We start from the raw sequence: 23334 nt of genomic DNA on the forward strand, positions 1-23334 counted from the left end.
CTTACAATCTCGATGGAAAATAATACATCTAGCAAGGTATCGAGAGTTACATTACTCCAGTATCTATGACCATAGAGTAAAGATCTTGTAGCAATTATTTGTCTCTGATATTACTTGAAGATACATTACTTCCATGAAGATATATTTTGAGATAAGTATCTTCATTTGAGGAGAAAAAGGTTTTTAATTTGTAAGAAAATTCGTTAATTTTACTTTTTGAAAACAGAACATTCTTTACACACATGCAAATTGGATGATTGTCTACTCCAGAGTAAGGGCCGAAACACACGAGGCGTCTTTTCAGACCAGTCGGCACGGCACGACAGGACGAGAAGCTCTCCGATTGGCTGGTTCTGGATACGCCAACTCAGGAAGCACTCCAATTTGCTGATTGGGTTGGCGTCTTCAGAATCAGCCAATTGGAGTGCTTCCTGTCCCGTCGTGCTGTGCCGACAGGTCTCAAAAAACACCTAGTGTGTGTTTCGACCTGAAGAGTGTATTTAAATAATTTCTTATCACTGTTTAATCAAATTAAAGGTAATTAAACAGTGATAAGAAATTATTTAAATACCACAAATTTTGTGGTATATAAAAATAAGATAACTGAGAAGGTGACAAGTTGATGAATTCCCTAAATCTATTGTTCATAGAGCATTAGAAAATGCAATTGAAATTCAATCTTGAATCCTGGATTCAATAATGAATATTAAGAGATTAGGTCGTGAAAATATTTTGTATAAACTATGGTGGAAACGCGAACGCCAAGGAAAGATCATGCATGGGCTTTGAGTCCTGTACATAAACTGATGTCTGGTGTATATTCCATCTATGATTGTAATCTTGGATAAATCGAACAGATAGTTAAAATTAATTTTCAATGGGGTTCCGAATCAAAATTTATTTACATGTCATCACCATTATCAGATAGATTCACCTTATTATTTCCCTATTATCTACTGGTTTATTAAAACTGATCTATGTTATTAGATGCATAGATTACAAAATTCCTTGACTAAACATCAACAAAGTGGAGTTTGATTTATCTATTAGAAAAACACCAAATCGTGGTAAGAGAGAAGGAAACTGTTAAAAAGGAGCCTGTTGTTAGCGCTTGATTGTATTTATCGGTTGTATTAGTTATTTTAAAGAATAAACTCACACTGCCATTTGGAAAAGACGTGAATCAAAACAAACGAAAAAAGTAGCAAGTTTTAAAAAAAGTTATACAGTTAATTGTTGATAGGCAAAAATTGGAAGAATTGATGAATTTTATAAAAAGGTGTGTGGGTTTCTACTAAAAAATATGTTAATATAAGTCTGATCTTGACGTCAAACACCAACATCTTGGCAAATGGTCAGCAGCTTGTCTCGAGTATAATAAAAAGTATTATTATAAACAGGCGGTTTTATACACTGACCACAATTCGACAGGCATAAACTACAAAGATCGAAAACTATGTTGAGCAGAAAAAACCGAGCAAAAAGAGTGGGACTCCATCAATGTAAACGGGTTTTCTCAACCATGTAATTACGGTAAACGATTAATTTAAACATTATCTATTTGGAAAATACTATGAGGCATCTAGAAATATCAAATGGATATCCCGCATTGAATCATTGGATTTAGGTTCATAAAACTCATGACCAGAGATGAAATTAGTTGTTTGGAGTTCCAGTGATGTTTGATGAATTTTTTATGGTTGTTAAGAAATTGATAATGAATCGTAATACCCTGCATTCAATTATTATAGTAGAACTTTGTTCTGGGATTGCAATTTGTTAGTATTGCAATAACTGCTTAGAAAAATGTCAATTTCCTCACAAACTATACTGATGAAGCAAGATGAGAATGGGAATGCTTGCATGGGAAAATAGTTTGGCTGGAGATATTTTTCAAGAAACTAGAAAAATATGAATTTACACTACAGTGCTAATAAGTCTCCTCGCTTAAAATTGAGTTCTTTCGCGTACAAGCTTGCAACAAGCTTCTCTGGGAATAGGTCTAAAACATTCATTACACTTTACAGTATTATGAGAACAGAGATCTAAAGAAACACAATCAGAATACTGTAATGTTTCAACTTGAATCATTTAGTAACACATACATTATAATATGTATAATAATATTTCTGCCACAACTTTTTTATGTTCTAATTCATAAGCCATTAATAATGGATTTCACAAACCGAAGTGCAGCCTTCGATTGGATGGAATGTTCATGAAAAACTTAATGCAACTCGTCAACTTGTGCCATAAAACGTTGTTCGCCGATACATGTAGCTTACATAGTTGTGCGCTATAAGAGCATATTCAGAATCTGTAGAATTTACTGGAATTATTCACGTTTTTATAGAATTTTCATAGATTTTATAGAATTTTTATAGAGTTTTTAGACACGTTTCTGCAATATTTTTTCAGACGTGCAGGGTTCCACGATTTATCAGAAAATTGTCGTTTTGTTTCATAAATCAAGGCTTTCAAGAAATCGAGACTACTATACTATAAGCTACTTACATCTTTAAAACGTACAGTATTGTATTATTTTGCAGTAAAACACGACTTTTTTATTGGAAGCGACTTAGAATCTGGAGACATGATTTTTGGGTTGAAAAAAATAATGAATAATTCAGTCTTACAACCAGTGAGTTTCTAGTAGCTATAATAAAAGAAGCCCCAGTATTATGCTATAACGTCATAGGTCTGCAACTTCAGACTTGTTTGGAAACACTCTTTTTCTCAAAAAATGTCAAAAACGTTGGAGTCGTATCAGATCTATTATTTATCTGGAACAAAAGCTTAACACTCCTAAAAGAGAAGAAAAAAATGAAACAATTTTTTTTCACCGAAAACATTCATTTGCAAGAGTGAATCATAGCAATGTCAACTACTTTTTTCAACTTTCAAATAAAGTTTTCTGTTAGCTAAACAACGGTTATTCCTGACTTTATTCTGATGCGAATCATTGAATTTTACGATAATGAGAGCAATACACCTCTGAGAACACTGACGATGATAACAAAAGTTTACCGTTCGAAAATATTGATGGAATATGCTATCATTTAGCCTATTATCAAAATAATATCAGCAGATAATATAAGTGAGTTTTGATAAGGAAGAGAGGCGAGGCTTTTAATTAACGGTGATTATAAATTATCACAACAGGCAGTTTAAATACAGTTAGCCAACAAGTCCAATAAAAAGTGTTAATACTTTTGATAGAACTCCACACCGAATTCGATTAGATTGTTCCTTATCGAATCTTATAAAATTATCTTGTGTTGTATTTTGTGAAGGACTGTGGATAATATGGATAATAGCATTACCTATGTATAATATCTGGACAATTTGAAACTAAAGTAAAGTCCGATCATTGTATTGTTTGTACTAACCTGATAAATAAATAAATATTACCGTATAACTTTATTGTATCGCAGATAGCCTATTCTTCATTAAATCCTCGACAACTACTGAAGTAAATCTCAATTATCCAATTATGAGAAGATATTTATAAAAATGTATAATTGAAAGTAATAATTGATGAAAAAAGCTGATTGAGAAAAAATAACTCACTTCACGAAATCTTCAGTGAAATCTCCTCTCAACAACCCTCTTGAAATAAGAATGTCATGAAACATTGATTTGATTGAGAAATGACTCAAGGCATTTGATTTTGAAAAAAAATTAGAGCATAAAAAATAACTCGAAGTCTTCAGGTGAGCTATTAAAAAAATTTTTTTCGAAAAAATCATTTGAGTGAGTTGAAAGAATGAACTTTTCATTAGATAATCAAAACTGAAATCGTTCCGTTAATACTGTATTAGCGCAGTAGGACTACTTTGGAAAAGCAATTTTCATCTGGAAAAGAATGGATGAAATTAAAAACAAAAAAATAAAGAAATCTGGAAGTTTTTCAATGCAAAAATAAAAATTTGTCACTCACCAATTTTTTGGAGCTGATGAGTTCAACTTTACACTCAGCACAACAACGAGACCACATCATCGAACACAATTTATCTCACAATAAGTATCGAAACATGTAACTTGAAAACGTTATGTCGAAGTCAAGACGAACGTCTCAACATGGACGATGCTCTACTGAAAGTACAATAATTTCCACCTCAAGAGCCAACAAACCAAAATATGGAGGGGGTAGAAGACTGAATACTGTGGAACTTCTCAGAATTCAACATTGTTTTTGGATATATAACGAATGAAGCCAGCTCGGAATATGTTTAGAGAGGGTGGAAGACCTTAGAACTTCTAAGAATGCAATATTGTTTTTGGATATATGACGAATGAAGCCAGCTCGGAATATGTGTATAGAGAGGGTGGAAGACCCTAGAACTTCTAAGAATCCAATATTGTTTTTATTTATGACTTATTATAGCTATTCACTGCATTTAGGGAGGTAAAAAGGAAACACATGGAACTTCTTGGAAAACAGACCACAGTTCCTAGTAGTAAACTATTCTAAACAGACAGGCTTATTGTAACTGACAGGCTTACAGAATGGTGTAGAATAGCCTTTGTCTATACTATATAAATGCTATAGTAAACTATAGTGATCTTCTCGGTTCATTCATAAAAATAGAATACTACCTGCTGATGACCCAGTGAGCTTATAACTATAGACCTACTACAAGCTATGACTATGCAGTGGTAGTGGGTCGAATTTAGACACACCGTCATTTTGGGAGCTTCTCATTGGATGAGAGCTTCTCGACCACTCAACATTGACAATAACATTGACTAAAGGGGTATCCCCGAAAAAATACAATCCATGTGGTTTCTCTGGATCGACTACTATTATAAGGTTCATTGTTTGACATTTTTTTGCAAATGATGCTTTTGAAAATTTCATTCCAGCTACTTCCCAAATTTCCCTATTAATTGGTTTCTTAAGAGATTATTTTTTCTCAATTATTTTATTTTTCACAGGGGTGGTGGTAATTGCATTATATATTATATTATCAAAAATAATAACTTTTTAAAGTTGATTAATTTTTTTTAATCAAATACTCACATTATTGTAATTCATTTCTACACTTAATCTATTCTTGTTTCAAATTCTCTACTAAAATCACTATTATGTAACAGGAAATATTCATCTACAGGTCTGTTATTCAAACGTTTTTTTTTTTCAATTATATGCTACTTAATAGAGCGGAGCTGTTTTTTATCACATGCATCCATCAATACCAAAATTTCAATATCTTGGAGAGGATCAACAAAATTGGTTCCATCATAGAAAATCACTATAGGTGATTGATTCTATTATTTTCATGGTTTCATGATTCTTTCTGAGTTCTGGATTGATTCGAAATGTAATAGCAACTTACCCATGAAAGCAACTTACCTAACTTATACAATATGAAATGTCACTTACCCATTACCAAAATTTTTCACTTTTTTAATAATATCCTCGGATAAATATCCGCCTATATTTTAAAGCTTATAGCTAAACACTTTTATCCCATTCTTTAGTACAATAGATATCTAACTCTCCATTCTTCTATTTCTTCTATTCTTCCATTTTTTTCAAAAACTTCATTCCAGCATGTATGATGTATTATAATAATTCGCAATGTTGTGTAACTTGACCACCCCAATATATCTCTCCATCTATATTATTTGCCTATTATATTGCCATTATAGCTTTGCCTATATTCATTGAATGGTTCCAAGAATTTCTACCACAAGGTATTCGTTCCAGAATAACCCGATACATCACCACCAAATGAATTCAACACTAATTATGATCAACTACTAACCATTCAATCAATCATCTCCTATCATGAAGGGATTAGGAATCCACGCCAAATTTCGAAAACTGACTCATATTTTTGAAACGTCTGTACTATCTGAGAATTATTAGCCACTTCTGGAAAGTGAAACACGTATATTACCATTAAATAACTAATTGTTATAGTAATCACTTGCCCAGTTAGACCAATACAGAGAAATTAGGATAGCAGCAGCTCTGAAATAGCCGGAATTCTGTGTAGTCTAACTGTAAACTCGAGTACCTCTACGATTTAAAAAAGTGTCTGGATAATATCGTAAGCCTGTAATCTATAAATATAGACTGTTTAGTCACTATGTCACTGGTCAGGTATGATCTAAATATAGATACATCATAATGAGTAATGTTTACTACAATACTACTACTATATGACAGTATGACAGTTTTCGATAATAGGCTATCGAAACTCTTGTTATTATGGTTTATACTCAAGAAGCTCAGATTACTTTCGCTACCTGCGTTTCACAAGAACATTCAATCGTTCCTATTAATAGATTCACTACTGTATTTAATTTTATCGGTTTTATTATGCCAATTACACAATACAATTTTTTTAGTAATTTCACATGCTCAATGACTCTTGTATTATCCTATGAACACTTGTAAGATAAGAGAGGAAAATCTGGTTCAGTGATCACGATAAAAACTGTAATCAACATTATTTTTATTGTTATGTTTCATGTTTGATTGGGAGGGTGAAAGCTCATTTCCAATTTTAGTTTTTAAGTGGCATTGATAGAATTGGATTTTAAAAGAACATAATCTATAATATAATTCAGGAATGAATTGGCATATACAAGTAGCCTACGGTATAGGAAATTCACGAATGACGCATCATCACGTCTGAACTACTAGACTGATTAACTTGAAATTTTGCATAAAGATTCTTAATTTATCGAGTATGGTCATAGGCTTCTTTTCAGTTTTTCAAGGTTTCAGTACATCAAGTTCTCAATTTATCAAGTTTTTTATAAGACCCTTGCGGAACACGGGTTACCTGATAGTAATGAATAAACAATAAATTAAAGGGAAGCTGATGGCTCAGTGGTAGTATTTGAACTTTATCATACCATATTATGAGGAGCCAAATGCGGTAAATATAATAATTCATGAGTTTAAACATTTTTGAATAGCTTCTCGATAAATCGGAGCTCACTACTCAATATAGTTTCACTCATCTCACCCGCGCACAAGCCTGGAACTTACGTGGGCATCACCCTCAGCAGAAGAAAATGTGAAAAACTGAAAATAGATATTTCTAAATACAGTATTATACTGTCGAATAGTTTTCCCACAAAAGCTTAATCTAGTTCTCCAGAAAATTTGTCGAAAATAGAAGAAATGCTACATACCCTCTACAGTACTCAATTTTATGTAATATGAAGTAATTATAGGCTACAGTAAGAAGTATACTGGATACTATACAGTACAAACATAAAACTTGCACATAACTCACACCAGAAAACCCTAGTCAACCGTCGGAATCAATCAAACCTTGACCACAAATATCAATTCCACCTCTGAAATATATCTCTGTTATTGACATTATCTCTATTCCTCTATATCTATTTTTCTTATTCCTATATCTTTTCAAAGCTTCTAAGAGTAAACTAGTCATTACAAGTTCAATGACAGATCAAGTGCAACACGGTATCTCATATCTTCTAAACAAAAAACATTCAGCAATATACAGTACAAATCACTTGACCGCAAGTTTAAATTACACTGTTTTCCGACTTCTTCAATAAACTGAAACTTCAGTCACAAAACAATCGTTTCTAAATGAAATCAAAATCCAGAATAATTATTCTAAGGTGGGAAAAATTCAAAATGAAACAAGTAACAAAAACAGTAGGGTGTTCAAACGTCCCGGAAAATGGGATTGTCCCGGGTTTTTTACTTGAATTGCTGATGTCGCGAAAAAGATTTTTGGGACTTTTAGAGTACCGTAATATTGTGTTGAATAACATAATTTTTTAAAATTGAAATACCTTGTATATCTTGATAAACTGCCAACTATGGATTGTGTAGAGTTCTATAATTAGGTTTCAAAACAAAAATACATAATTGAAAAAGCTGGAAGCAACGGAAAATATACTGAAGATGAATGAAGTGCCTTTATTATTTACAAGTGACTTTCAGTGGAGATAGAGGCTCATTCGATTTTGTAAGTATAGGTATCTTACATCATAGATTCAAAATCTTATTTATTTTTAACGATGTTTTGATTTATTTAAAACTGTCTTTTATATATACATTAATATTAAGGCCCACTCATCAAATAACGCCATTTTCAGTTAGTGGTAAAATTCCTAGTGAGGGAGAGTGGGGGGGGGGTTAGAAGGTGGAGGTTGTTTTCTTTGAAAATGATCTGGACCACCCTACAATACAGTGAATTATTACACTTGAGAAAATTGTTAAATTTAGAATTTGATAAGAGACTGATAAATGAAAGGGAATCATGAGAGAACAGTTACGAGTGATTCACCTTTTCCGTCTTACACCTTCAGTTTATCCCATTAGCTGTCACTTTCCGAGAATATACAGCGCATATGAAATTGAAAATGCTCATTTTATAGTTTGGAAATACAGTAATTCATTTGGGATGTCCAAAGATTTTTTTATAAAAATTTTGATTAGGATGATTGTTTTCCATATAAATTTCATGGATAAATTCAAAGACAATGTAAGTCTTTTGAGAAGAAGTTCCAATCGTTCAAAAAAATATTGTTCAAGGGAATTATATTCAATTATTATTTGTTGCTATGATTAGCTCAAAAATACTGCCAAGTTAAACAGTATTAATCGTCATATCCACCGGAAATTACTAATTATAAAGTGTTGGAATTCCAAAATGTTTCTTATGAATTTATTTTTAAAATCCATGTTGAAAAATTCAAAAATGTAGAATATTTTTCCACTTTTCATTACATTTTATCTAACAATTGATTTACTTTAATTGAGTTAGCTGATTAAGTTTAATATTGATTCCTCATTACATTTGAGGATTGACTGAAAAGCAAAACATTCAGTTTGTTTACTTACAGAAGAACATGCAGTAGTCTGCTACATCAAAGTCCTGTGAAACGTATCAAGGAAATTATCTGAAAATGAACTCTTTAACTTGGCTTGATTGAATCAGATTGAATCAATTGTTCACATTTCAAATTTGGATAATCCATTTTTTATAATTTGAATTGTGGTCCAAATTGAATTTATTGATTTGAGCACAGGTAGAGGCCGGCTTCATTACTAAGCAGTAGCCGGTATATTTGTATTCATTGCTCGTTCTTCACAATTGTTGATAATTCATTAATAATAATGACGGATCGGAAGTTCATTCATTGAAGATTCTACGAATCATGATTCAGTCTCCAAAGTTCGTGCAAAATAGTTCGTTCCGAAGCTTTTTAGAAGCTCTTTGTGAATATTAGTCACAAATACTAGTGTGTATTTAATAATTGCGAATAATCAAAATGTGTATATGCATCAAGTAATCAAGAGTATCTTGAATCTTAAATCTTGATAATTCCTACATTTATTGAATTTCGAGGACATTATGGTTGTACTAAACTGCTATCACTGGATCCGTTTTTATCGGTGCATGGGAGAAATGATTGCAAAGAGACATGTGCTTGGTATTTTGATTCAATAATCAATACTTTCAAATTGTTCAAAATAGATTTTTTCAAATCTTTTCAAATTCCGCTTTTCTCACTTCATAAGTTTTGCAACTCATCAAACCTGGAGCAGATTTCATAAATATAGGAGTGTAGCTATGGAGAAAAAGTGAGCATTCACCATTTTTAATGTTAGATTGTCATTTACATAGATGTAACTTATGTTAATCACAATTTTAATTATCAGAGATTGGATTAATCAAGTATATACAAACAATGTAAAATTTGAACACATCCCTGCATATCAAATCCCAAAAATTGCATCCGAAACAGATAACTAAAAAGTTTCTGTTTGAGGTGAGATTAGAAAAGAAATTATTCCAAAAACTCTTCTAGATTTATCGAGGTGTCCTCAGAACTTTGATTTTCAAAAAAAGGCCTGAACCAGCGAGTGGTGAGGCTAGAGTTTTAAAGCTCCTTTTTTTTCAAAAGTCTCATGAAACATTTCCATTTCCTATCACATAATAACAAATTTAAAATTATTCAATCAACTGTCCATCCAATGTAGGCCTACTAACCATATTACGTTTGGAATAATAAGTATCGATTCAAATGATCGGTACATCCTACAGTAAAACAGCGCGCGTTACCATAGAACACTACCGATTTTCTAGTCGGTCAAGCATCTCAGAAAAACCATTATTGTCGACGGTTCTAGCTCCGTTGAAAAGTGAAGAGAAAGTTATCTAACAGGTCTACTGAACTAGTCGGGCACGGTTAGATCATTGACAATAAAAATGTGTCGGCGACCTACCTTTCAGTGAGTGAATGGTCTCCACTAGAAGAAAAATGATCAATAATGCAGCGGCGCGTACTCCGAAATCTGTTGACCAGCTTCTTGAATGCACTCGATAATGTCTACTCTAGTCTACTCTAGTCCAAAGTGAATGTCTACTCTAGTCAAGTCTACTCTACTCTAAACTGAATGTCCCGTCTACTATCGCTCTAGCTAGAGTCACAAGCGAGACTAACTGCAGCCGGCGACTTACTATACGCCGCACATTGAGTGAGCAGAAAGGACTACTGGTGGAGCAAAGTGCAGCAGACAGCTGACTGAATTTGATAGTGTGATTCAAAGCGGTGTCCTTTGCAGCGGACTGAGGTGGGGATGGAGCGTGGAGTTTTGAATACAAAGTGGGGATGTAAACAAATGTTGATAACGTAGTCTCTGTAGTACGCGTGATAAGAGTGATAAGTCTGTGTAAGAATGACCGGTTACGAATAGGTTACCTATTCCGTATTCTAGTCTAAATAGAATCTACTTTTTACAATATATCTCATTACTCATTACTGATTACTCGTTGTACATTACTTGAAGATTATGGAAGAGAGAGAGTAGGCTTTGTTTAGCCACAGAAAAGAGAATCGGTACTCCGTGCTTTTGCCCTAAATATTATCTCCATTTCCGAAATCTAGTTCATCAAATTCGGGATCAAAATATATTGGAGTTTTTAAATTCACAAAGAATGATTTCAGTACTACTTTAAATCAGAACAATGAGTTTCTCTACAAGGGGAAGGGTTCAGTTGAGGTTGATATTGAGGACTGGGAATATCGTAGAATAGGGCGAGGAAATTTCATATAAGCTTTTCAGAACTTGCTCAATTGCAGCCGAAATCAACAAGATTTTCCACAGCTCTCAAGATTGGCGCAAAGTTGAAATTTGTTGAATCAACAATATTCAGTCAAGTAGAAGAGGTTAAGGTATGGGTTAAATTTTCCTAGAAATACGTTCAAGCTATGACATGAGTGCTGAGAAAACTATATGTTGGCCTATCCATTGGTTTACCTCCACTGGAATAGTTGAGTAGAAGTTCTGAAAACATGAATAGTAATGATATTTTGTAGGAGGATTTATTATTGTAATATATTTTAAGATTCTAGCTTTGGTGGTTCCAGTTTCCTAAAAAAAAATCAATTACTTCTGTATCTTTTGCCATCCGTATTCATCCTCCCAATCTTCCTCTCTCACTCTCAGTATTTCCAATCCCATCATCCTGATTCAATCGTGTCCAAGCCAGCTTACTTTTCCAGCCTTGAAAATGAGGTCTTCTTCATGTGCCTGTCCGCTCCCAGACGTTGGCTACCATGGTGGCTAGCTTCACCCTAAACACAGCTCAATTCCGCGGTGTTGATGGAGAACCAGGCTCTCAAATTTTTCTGCCATGAAATTCTTTTCCTGCCGACACCTCTCCTTCCCATTACTCTTCCTTATAATATGCAATGTAGGGGATCATAACGGAATGCATAATGTGAAAAAAAGAATAGAATAGAATAGCTGCCTTTATTTTTTACCTCAGATACTAAAAAATCAGATACTCTTGAAATAAATAACAATTATGAGAAAATTGTATTAAATGATAAATAATTTTATTAAATGATTCTCATAATAAACTAAAATGAGAGGAAAATTTTAAGAGAATTTCATGAGTTCCCTCCAACCTGGATTTCGTATTTCTATTGCTCGAATGATTTTAGATAGACAGCTTAGATAGATTTTATTATATCGCAAAAACATATCTACATAATATAAAAGTCCTTCTTTAGAGCTACTTTTGAATATAAATGAGAATATAAATCTAGCAATGTTTGATAATGATTGAAACATGTTGTGACGAAATAATTTAAAAAGGGTTCTCGGATTTATATTTTTATTTACATCTACATATAAAAATACAGATGATGAGTCACATTGTCATACAGTCATAATGTGCTTAATAATTAACACAGTCAACAAAATATTACAAGTTAATTTTTCAAATAGATAATATATTGCCATCTGTATGCTGTTCAGTATGCATTTATGTAAGTTTTTTGAAATTCATGGAGAGATTTATATTGAATTCAAAGTTTTTCAATCTAGATTTTAGACAGTTTGGTTTTATGAAATCTATTTTCTAAACTATGAATAATATGAAACACGTGCAAGCGAACATTACTGTATCTTAAATATTCCATTGGAATATCTCTTCACATCTTGAGCTGCTTGTCTCGTTATGGTACGGTTTTCCCAATGGGTTTATACGTAACTGACCAAATGCTGAGTGGCTGTAATATTCCACTACAACCAAGCAAATGTTTCTGATCCTGATATTTGATAACAGATAGCAAATTCATTATACTGGATTCTATTCAAACTCAAATATCACCAAATCCCAAATCAATCGGAAGCATCATCCAAAATTGAGGTCGCTTAGCGTGCATATAAATATAAAGGATGTGGATATTTTTTTCAGTAACGAGCGCTTGGTACTCCTGTTGGATGGATGAACACTTGTTCAACCAGGGGTGTAAATTAGAGGGGCCACTGGGCCCGGGCCTGCTTCGAATAAGAAAAATTAAAGAATGAGGATGAGGCTTGAGGTGCGTCTCCAGGGGTGTCAACACACAGATACTTTTTAATAATATTTTGAAAAAAAGAAAAACTGATGATTATCCATGCAATAACACTGAGTCTTCTACTAAAGATTAGAAAAGATATCATTTATGAATAAGAATAACAAAGAGGATATAACACTCTGAGGAAATTTCCAAACTGGTTCATTATTATTTTCGGATTTTTTACAATTTCGGGAAAACCAGACTTTGGAACTTATATGTATTCTGTATTTATTCATATAACTAATATTCATCATATTATTCAAAATCAGTAGGTACCTAGTAGAATGGAAAAATAGAAAGTAAGTGCCTGTTGCACAAAAACCGATTAGATTTTAACCGTGATTAATTTCACGAGAGCCAAACAGAGAAGGCTTTTTGAAAAAACCGCTTCGCTGATTGGCTCTCGTGGAATTAATCACGATAAAAATTTAACCGGCTTTTGTGCAACCGGCACTTACTTTCTATTTTTCTATTCTACTAGGTACTGACTTTGAATAATATGATGAGTATTAGTTATATGAATAAATACAGAATACATATGAGTTCCAAAGTCTGGTTTTCCCGAAATTGTAAAAAATCCGACAATAGTAATGAACCAGTTTGGAAATTTCCTGATACGATAATTGACATGATTTCAAATCGAGTGTTGTACAGCTTTATCATAAATTGGATATTCAGTGGAAAAAGTGCAATTGCAATAATTGTATGAGTTGAGTGTAAATGATTTACAATCATACCTTCAATTATTTAAAACATGATCATCAAGAATAAACTGAAACAAATAGAAAATAATGACACAGCAATTACTGTTTTAGCAGAACATTATATCATTAAGTAATAGAGTTTTTATTGATCTGTTATGTTTGCATTTGAGTAGCACGTGAAAATAGGTTTAAATATTGATGGAAAAATCGTAAATCGTACTTCAACTAATTGTACAGATTACTGTGCGAGTTGATGGAATATAAAAAATAAATGTTTAAATGTAAGCTTCAAAGCTGCGGTTCCGATTATTGAAATAGCATGGGGTAATAAATCATCTGGGTGAACTTATTATTCAATTATTCCAGTATTTATCGGCAAATCCATCCATTCAATAATTATTTATATTATAATACAATACGAACATTACGTCAGTGAACAATAATAGTTGAAGGTAATAGCATTTACTTAACAAGTAATAGTTGATAAGTTAAAATATTTTGGTTCTGTATATTCTCACTCACCGTCATTGAACATTTGATTATTTAAAAAAAGAAATTGAATCTGAGAACCCTTTTGAAATATCTTCGTCACGACATGTTTCGGCTACTTGAAAATGGCATAAGTAGCCGAAACATGTCTTGAGGAAATACTTTTTAAAAGGGTACTCAGATTTATATTTTTATTTATATTCAAAAGTAGCCCTGAAGATAAAATACAATTTGATTATTTTTTACACATGTCACTTCTAGAATTTGCCAATTATACTCAAATTTGTGCCAAAAACATTTCAATCTAAAAGCACCCCAAATAAACTCTTGTCCCTTCCCACGGAATCTGAGAGAGCTCCTCCCTTTCGTCCTCAAACAAAACTGTTGCACTAACTCCATCTTTGTACGAACAAATGCTGCGAGCTGTGATGAAAGAAACAAGAAAGTATTGTGTCTTAATATTATCATAGATAAAGGATAGTCTATATTTCTTGTCTCTAATATTACTCTCAAAGCCGATGAATTATATTTCAGTTACTCTCTTTCACTACTGTATATTCGCTGAGTCTAGTATTCCAACTCTAGTAGGACTATGTTTTAAAAAAAGTAGTAAAGTTTGTTTTCTGGACAAATTATTAGAAAGGTGCTACCAATTCAACGCTATAGGTACTACCACAGAAAATACAGCATTGAATATTGTATATGTTGTATTCTGTTGTACTACTTGCTCAACTAAACAAGTGATGTCTGAGTCTGAGTTTATTATACAGAGGACAGAGCCTTTCTCAACCATAATAAAAACCTCCGCGAGAAACTTCAGACAGTTGAAAATAGGTTAACAGTTGGCTTTTCTCAATGCTGATCATTGACAGTATTTACAATTAAGAGGCTTCCGTAAACAAGAAACTGTCATTACTGCCGATTTTATACTCACTGCACTGGAATCTTGGAAACGAGCAGCTTGCACAACACAGAATGGAAAATGGGATTTAAAGTAGTGTGTTGAAGTTTGTTAGTAGGTAACGATACGAATGATTCAGTGATTAACTTCAACACAACACAACATTTGGAATGAATGGTTTTGTCATTAGTTTTTACTACACCATCTTAAGTGCCTGTACCACCTAAAATGTAACTAAATATAGTCTCAATTGAACAAGTTAAGACTTGGTCCTCCACCCGACAAAATATCAACGTTGCCAAATTGTGTGAAACTGCAACTGTCTCAAATTTCTATTTGAAAAACCGAAATAATTCTTTTGTATATATGTAGAATATCATATCATCCCCGACATTACAGTGGTGTTCAGGGTAGAAGGATTGAAAGAAAATTAATTTTCACCATTGAAAAGGAAAAATCGCGAAAATATGTTTTTCTCTTTAATACTGCATTTCTCAGGATAATGGGAGTGATAAATAAGTGAATTATTTAAAAATAAAGGAGAAAATGTCTTCTTTCTATAAAGCTTTTGATATTATTCATCCAACATGGTGTTTTTATTTTTCAATTACTTACTACATGGCGCTATAGCCCATTAAGGGCCTTGGCCTCCTCTAGAATGTCTCTCCACTCTTCTCTATCGGCAGCCTGACGTCTCCATCCCCTAACACCTATTTTCCGAAGATCATATTCTTATACATCCTCCAGCCAGCGTTTTCGTTGACGTCCTTTCAGCCTTCTTCCACCTGGGTTTTCTCTGAAGACTCTTTTAACGGCTCATGAATCGCTCACTCTTTCTACGTGACCTAACCAGCTCTAGCGTCTCACTTTGATCTCATGTACAATAGGTGGTTTTCTGTACAGATCACGCAGCACTTGATTCGAACGAAGTCTCCATTCTCTATCAATACATACTGGACAGTATATTCTCCTTAGAATCTTTAGTTCCCAGATACTCAGTAGTTAATTTTTTTATTTTTCAATAATTTATTTATGAATATATGTTGATCGGTGTCGAGTCTTTCCTTCCCGAAAACATTTAATTTTCGATACATTAGATATTTTTTGTTCCAAAAGTTTGTTCCATCTTTTTTATTTGTAGGTGATGGAGGCGATAAAGTTTCTCAGGAAAAAACTGGATTTTTCTGAATGGAAACAGAATAGAAGAAGAAGAAGAAGAAGAAGAAGAAGAAGAAGAAGAAGAAGAAAAGAAGAAGAAGAAGAAGAGAAGAAGAAGAAGAAGAAGAAGAAGAAGAAGAAGAAGAAGAAGAAGAAAAGGAAGAAGAATTCGCTTTGTACCTTGCAGCATACAGTGATGCATGTTCTGGAATCCCTTATTCCATGAGACAGATACTGGAAATTTCCACTCAACTCCAAATAATAAGCCTTCTGTATTTGCGAGTTGGATTCAGGGCTTCCCGTGTTTGAGATGATGCAGCAACCGAATGGGGTTATTCCAGGCTGGAGGCTGAGCTGCAATGTCAGATATGGATTCCCGTCAGCCCCCGAGAACCTGTACCTTTGAATAGTACTTACTTTTCATCGCAGAAGCCTACTGCAAGAAAAATCTAGAAATGAATTCAAGGACAATGAAAATGGGATCATAAATACTCGTAAACAACATCGAAGTGAATTTGTGAGGGATTGTCCGATTGAACTAATGATTGTATACTGGAAATTATGAGAACTAGCATTTTATCAAGACGTGTAACATAACATAACAAGAGATGTAAAATAATTAAAAAAATTGCATGTAGGCTACTGGAAACTGGTTTACGGAATACTATAAATGCATTTTAATTTAGAGTGGAGTAGGCCTACCATGACCATAGAGAAAAATAGCGTTAGTTACTTATGCTATTGTTTCTGTATGCTATGATTCAGAACTGTTAATAGAGAGCTGGTATCTGGTAAGTCATATGGATAAATCATCTTCAAATTATAGTGAGGTCCACGTTATAATAGCAGTATTATGATTAGTGTAGCTATCCTTGTCTATCATTCGACTAAGCAGATAGCACTATCATTATCTAGCTCCGCAAAGTTGTCAGGTCTTTTTTCAACAATACAGAAATATAATTAATTAACAGAATTTATTATGTAGTGTCACGATATCCTTCTTTTTAAGGAACTAGAATTGATAAATAAATTATAGGAAATCAAATTATAGAAAATAGAAATATTTCTATCATGAGAAGCTGTTGTAAACCAATACAAGACCTAGCTAATATAATTACTGCTACTATCTCACCTTATGTTTATAATGTTTCACTATGTATCTTTTCTTGTATGTCATTTATATATAATAATGAATTTATTGTGCAATCTTTTCCATATAAAATTATTGTTATGAGTAGGAATATTATTGGAAAACTAACCTCATTTAGTCAACATGTTTTTAAATATGTCAAAGGGGCACAGCCTCATAAATTATTTACCTGTCAATAAGACGAGAAGAATGTTCTTTATTTTTCATATTTGAATTTATGAAATATCTTGAAGATGTTGAATAAGAAAATATTGATAGACAACATGCAATAAAATAAATAAATTAAAGTAGTGTTAACTCACCGGTATATGGTAGTTGAATTGTTGTTATAAGCAGACAATCACCTGTCAAGCGCTTATCTTTGTACCGTTATTATCAAAATTAGCCTCCCTTGCTATTGCTTTATTTTCTTTCGTAGAATTAAAATGTATTTATTGTAATTATTTTTTATTTCCTCGCACTTCACATCACTGTATCACATGGCTTGTGCCAATGTTATCGAAGGTCAGTGATTCTTGTAATCACCACGTGAGTGTGATGTCTGATAAGGGAGAAGCTAGCTTCATACGGTATGTTCTAGTGATAAGAGGTTCGACTTTTGTTTGTATTAAAAAATATCCCGGTTTCAAATTTATGTAAATTGCTGATTTTGAATCACTACATCTGGGAACTACTTTCTTTATTTGCAAACGTCATTGTGACGAAAGCCATTTTGAATTATTTCAGCCTATCAGAAGCCCAGATTTAATTATCCAAGGGTGTATGAACTTAAGTATCTTCAAAAATAACCACTTCCGAGATGATCATCTAGCGGTAGACAACCATGGTTGAATGTTCCCCGTTTAATTGTTTTAAATGTTAAAGTAAATGTCTCAAATAATTGTAAATCAGCACCAAATACCGTCTCTTATATATTTTCTGATTAATTACGGAGTGAAGTGAAAAATAAAAAATTAAAACGTCACCGAACTTAGCCGCCGACACTCTGCCTGTGCCACAACTTGAGCGATCCACATCCGAGGTCCAGTTAATTTTCATCCGAAGACATCGAGTGAGTAATTTCATTTCATCATTTTGTATTGGGCCCAATGCACAGTGCAGTGCATCGATAAAATATAATAAAGCGCTAACGACGAATTATTTGAAACTGAAAGTCTCCGACAATACATGAAATTTGTATTAATTGTAATCTCATTTCTTGCTTTCCACGCCAGCCCCCTGAGTCTCAGTCGCTCAAGGCTAGTAATTAATTTATTTTTCAAATATTATCAAATCTCTCCAATTCAATATCTGGACTTTGTTCAATCAAATATCCTGCTAAAAACTTTAAATATAGTAACTATTCAAATTATCATCACAGTGTTGAATGTGTTGTACACATTAGACTGTGATTTTTTGTATAAAGAGTGGATTTTTTGTGCGCATTATATTTGCAGTTTATTATCAACTTATAGCAATTCATTTTATCCCGTGTTTGGCAAACTCACAAGGTATAGTTATAAGACGAGCAACGGTCTCCCTGAACTATATTCTTGGCTGTGGGAGTCAGCCGGAAGTGTTGAGCTTATTGATATATTCGCAAACGCCACGTTACACCACATTCCATCATTTGTGATTGGATATTATCTATATATATTTTTTGAGTTCTATGAAGACGGTGTAATCGAGTTGAAAGGAGAGAATAACTACCTCTCAGACCGATTACTCCGGACTCATTCCACTCTTTCTTTGTATTGGCCTTCCTGCTCCCGGGCGGAGGTGAACCTCAAACAACGTGGAGACCATTACAAGAGGTAACCCCCAAGGAAGCCCATTACAGTAGATAATTGAAAAGTATTTTTTCTTGACGAATAAGATATAGTTGTTTATTTTCAACAAGAATGAAAAGTTCATAATATTACAATAGATATACCGTTATCAGCTATCCTCTATAGAAGGCAGTGACAAAGCAGAGAATCGGCAGTGCTGTTCTCTTATCTTTCTCCACTGCCTTTATAACGTGGACCTCACTATGGAATGTATGTCCAAGTAAGATCTTTTCAAAGCTTCTCAATTCCTTAGTCTCTTAAAAACTAAAATTCTAATAATATTTCAAAGCATAGGCTATACTTCAATTTTTAAAGCAAACAACCCAATATTACAATATTTGCAGCACTCTCTGACTTAATAACAATTGGACAAACTCGTTTGAATTTGGGGCAAAAATGTAATGATGAAAATCAATTTCTAATATAATTTTACAATAAAAAATGTCCGTTTCTCATATTTATCAGCTAGTCATCGTATACTATTAAACGAGCAACTTCTGTTTATATGTTTAGATGTTTGGATGTTTAGATGTTTATATGTTTGTATTCCACCGGATCTCGAAAACGGCTCTAACGATTTCACGAAATTCAGAAAATAGTAGGTTTATAATATAAAGATTCGATTGCACTAGCTCTCATCCCTGGGAAAACTCGCTGAAGGACATTAAAAGGATAATTATTATTCATCCTTGGAAAAACAGCTGATAATAATTATTTCGTCGTCTGTTGGTGATGGAAGTGAGTGAGCGAGTTCATGTGTGTATGGGACTATGTCAAAAATATGACTCAGCTGTTGAACTTTTGTTCAATCAGGTAGGTACTTAGTGCCGGTTGAAAAAAAACCTAGTATTATTTTCAGCCTGATTAATTCCAGTAGGTCCATCTTTTTGAAATGGTCTTCTCTGAAGAAGTTGACGTCAAAGTCTGTTAACGTGAAGTTAATCAGGATTAAAATTTAGCCGGCTTTTGTGCAACTGGGTCTTTGTGAGGGAAATTTTTGCATTCCTCTGGGATTTAATCTCAATTTACTGTGATTAGATAGAACATTTCTGTATGAATGTTATAATAATTTCTTCTTCCGTAATAAATTTTCTATGCTTTTGTACTCCAGAGCGAAGCTCGGCCCCCGATATTAAGTCATTATGCAGTTCTATTCACAAGACAAGTTGCTAGAAAGCCCAGCAAACATATTATATATAGATCGTATCATCACAATCGCCGGTGCCTAGTGAATTACACTGATTCTAATTGGAAAACTGCAGATTAGAATGATCAGCACTTGCATAATCAATTAATTACTGTAGTGTTCAGTGTGACGGTCTAGCCAGAGTCTATTTTAATAGGCTATTAAATCAGTCCAATCTTATGTTTCCCCTTGTTGTTTTTATTTAGTAAACCACTTTTTTTTTATTCCTTATCTAGTTTGTAGGTGTCTGATTCTAAAACATGATTTGTAACCTTTTTCGAGTTATGATCTGATATTTTAGACTTATTGTGCCGGTTGCACAAAAGCCGGTTAAATTTTAACCGTGATTAATTAATTCCACGAGAACCAATCAGAGAAGGCTTTATTGAATAGACGGATTATTTGATTGGTTCTCGTGAAATTAATAACGGTTAAAATTTAACCAGATTTTGTGCAACCGGGCCAATGGCGTCAATTATGTTATAACAAAGATTTATCATTATAATATTGTGAATGCATTTCAATAGAAAATACAATAATATGAGGAAGCATTATATTTCATGTATAAAAAAGACCTCATACAAAAAATAATTGCGAAGAGTATAAAAATAAAACCTATCATGAAGGCTATTCGATTTGAACTGAGAATATCACATATTCAGAAGTATCACTATTAAATTAATAATTTTGTGAATAATAGCTACGTTATAAATAATGGAGAAATTGAAGAAAATTAGTACAGTATCGTACTCAATAAATCTAGCGCAGTTATTTCATTGTAATTTTTCTCAATGCAATTTTCCAAAGTTTTTTTCCTAACTTTCCGCAAAAAAATCCCGCTACGGGCACTCAAAGCTGGGTTTTCGTTTGTGCGTAAATGCCGTCGTCGATCACGACAGGGTGAGGATCTTAGATTTGGTAGATTTCAATATGTCTAAATAACCTAAAATATTATGTTCAATTATGTTTTTTTAATGGGGAAGGTTGAGTTTATACTTTTTTATACTTTCAAATTAATGGCAATATGTTAATATTATTAGATTCTTGTTCATAAACAAATATTATAAGTGTGTTTCTGGGACTCCTATATATAGGCCTTTGCCTCGGGAGTACTTAATTATTTCCTTTCAGATGTTTGTGTGTGTAGAAGTGATTTTTTTTCTTTTTCAAGACATTAGCTATGTTTAGACGTTTGTATCACTTAACTATTCGGACAGTGTAATTAATATTATTACTTTCCTTGCCCTACTACCATAGGTAAGGAAAGTATTGCTTTCCAAAAAAAATTAAGGTACCCTAATTTCAAGTTTTCTATACTTTTCAAGGTCCCCTGAGTCCAAAAACTTTAAATATAGTAACTATTCAAATTATCATCACAGTGTTGAATGTGTTGTACACATTAGACTGTGATTTTTTGTATAAAGAGTGGATTTTTTGTGCGCATTATATTTGCAGTTTATTATCAACTTATAGCAATTCATTTTATCCCGTGTTTGGCAAACTCACAAGGTATAGTTATAAGACGAGCAACGGTCTCCCTGAACTATATTCTTGGCTGTGGGAGTCAGCCGGAAGTGTTGAGCTTATTGATATATTCGCAAACGCCACGTTACACCACATTCCATCATTTGTGATTGGATATTATCTATATATATTTTTTGAGTTCTATGAAGACGGTGTAATCGAGTTGAAAGGAGAGAATAACTACCTCTCAGACCGATTACTCCGGACTCATTCCACTCTTTCTTTGTATTGGCCTTCCTGCTCCCGGGCGGAGGTGAACCTCAAACAACGTGGAGACCATTACAAGAGGTAACCCCCAAGGAAGCCCATTACAGTAGATAATTGAAAAGTATTTTTTCTTGACGAATAAGATATAGTTGTTTATTTTCAACAAGAATGAAAAGTTCATAATATTACAATAGATATACCGTTATCAGCTATCCTCTATAGAAGGCAGTGACAAAGCAGAGAATCGGCAGTGCTGTTCTCTTATCTTTCTCCACTGCCTTTATAACGTGGACCTCACTATGGAATGTATGTCCAAGTAAGATCTTTTCAAAGCTTCTCAATTCCTTAGTCTCTTAAAAACTAAAATTCTAATAATATTTCAAAGCATAGGCTATACTTCAATTTTTAAAGCAAACAACCCAATATTACAATATTTGCAGCACTCTCTGACTTAATAACAATTGGACAAACTCGTTTGAATTTGGGGCAAAAATGTAATGATGAAAATCAATTTCTAATATAATTTTACAATAAAAAATGTCCGTTTCTCATATTTATCAGCTAGTCATCGTATACTATTAAACGAGCAACTTCTGTTTATATGTTTAGATGTTTGGATGTTTAGATGTTTATATGTTTGTATTCCACCGGATCTCGAAAACGGCTCTAACGATTTCACGAAATTCAGAAAATAGTAGGTTTATAATATAAAGATTCGATTGCACTAGCTCTCATCCCTGGGAAAACTCGCTGAAGGACATTAAAAGGATAATTATTATTCATCCTTGGAAAAACAGCTGATAATAATTATTTCGTCGTCTGTTGGTGATGGAAGTGAGTGAGCGAGTTCATGTGTGTATGGGACTATGTCAAAAATATGACTCAGCTGTTGAACTTTTGTTCAATCAGGTAGGTACTTAGTGCCGGTTGAAAAAAAACCTAGTATTATTTTCAGCCTGATTAATTCCAGTAGGTCCATCTTTTTGAAATGGTCTTCTCTGAAGAAGTTGACGTCAAAGTCTGTTAACGTGAAGTTAATCAGGATTAAAATTTAGCCGGCTTTTGTGCAACTGGGTCTTTGTGAGGGAAATTTTTGCATTCCTCTGGGATTTAATCTCAATTTACTGTGATTAGATAGAACATTTCTGTATGAATGTTATAATAATTTCTTCTTCCGTAATAAATTTTCTATGCTTTTGTACTCCAGAGCGAAGCTCGGCCCCCGATATTAAGTCATTATGCAGTTCTATTCACAAGACAAGTTGCAAGAAAGCCCAGCAAACAATATTATATATAGATCGTATCATCACAATTGCCGGTTGTGAATTACACTGATTCTAATT

The 23334-nt window shown here is 33.2% G+C and overlaps 1 protein-coding gene across 2 annotated transcripts in view; it reads right to left on the reverse strand.

Annotated features, from left to right (window-relative positions):
- Nucleotides 1-23334, reverse strand: part of LOC111052673 (ABC transporter G family member 23) — a 74791-nt gene that overhangs the window by 37320 nt on the left and 14137 nt on the right. Inside the window, exon 1 of one of the 2 annotated variants that reach the window (XM_039430198.1) lies at nucleotides 10238-10552. The exons of the other annotated variant lie outside the window; for it this stretch is intronic. The gene's annotated coding sequence lies outside the window, so the exon portion shown is untranslated. Of the gene's footprint in view, nucleotides 1-10237; nucleotides 10553-23334 lie in introns of those variants that run through there. 2 annotated transcript variants of the gene reach the window in all.

Source organism: Nilaparvata lugens, chromosome 6 (assembly GCF_014356525.2).
Source record: "Nilaparvata lugens isolate BPH chromosome 6, ASM1435652v1, whole genome shotgun sequence".
NCBI classification, from domain to species: domain Eukaryota; kingdom Metazoa; phylum Arthropoda; class Insecta; order Hemiptera; family Delphacidae; genus Nilaparvata; species Nilaparvata lugens.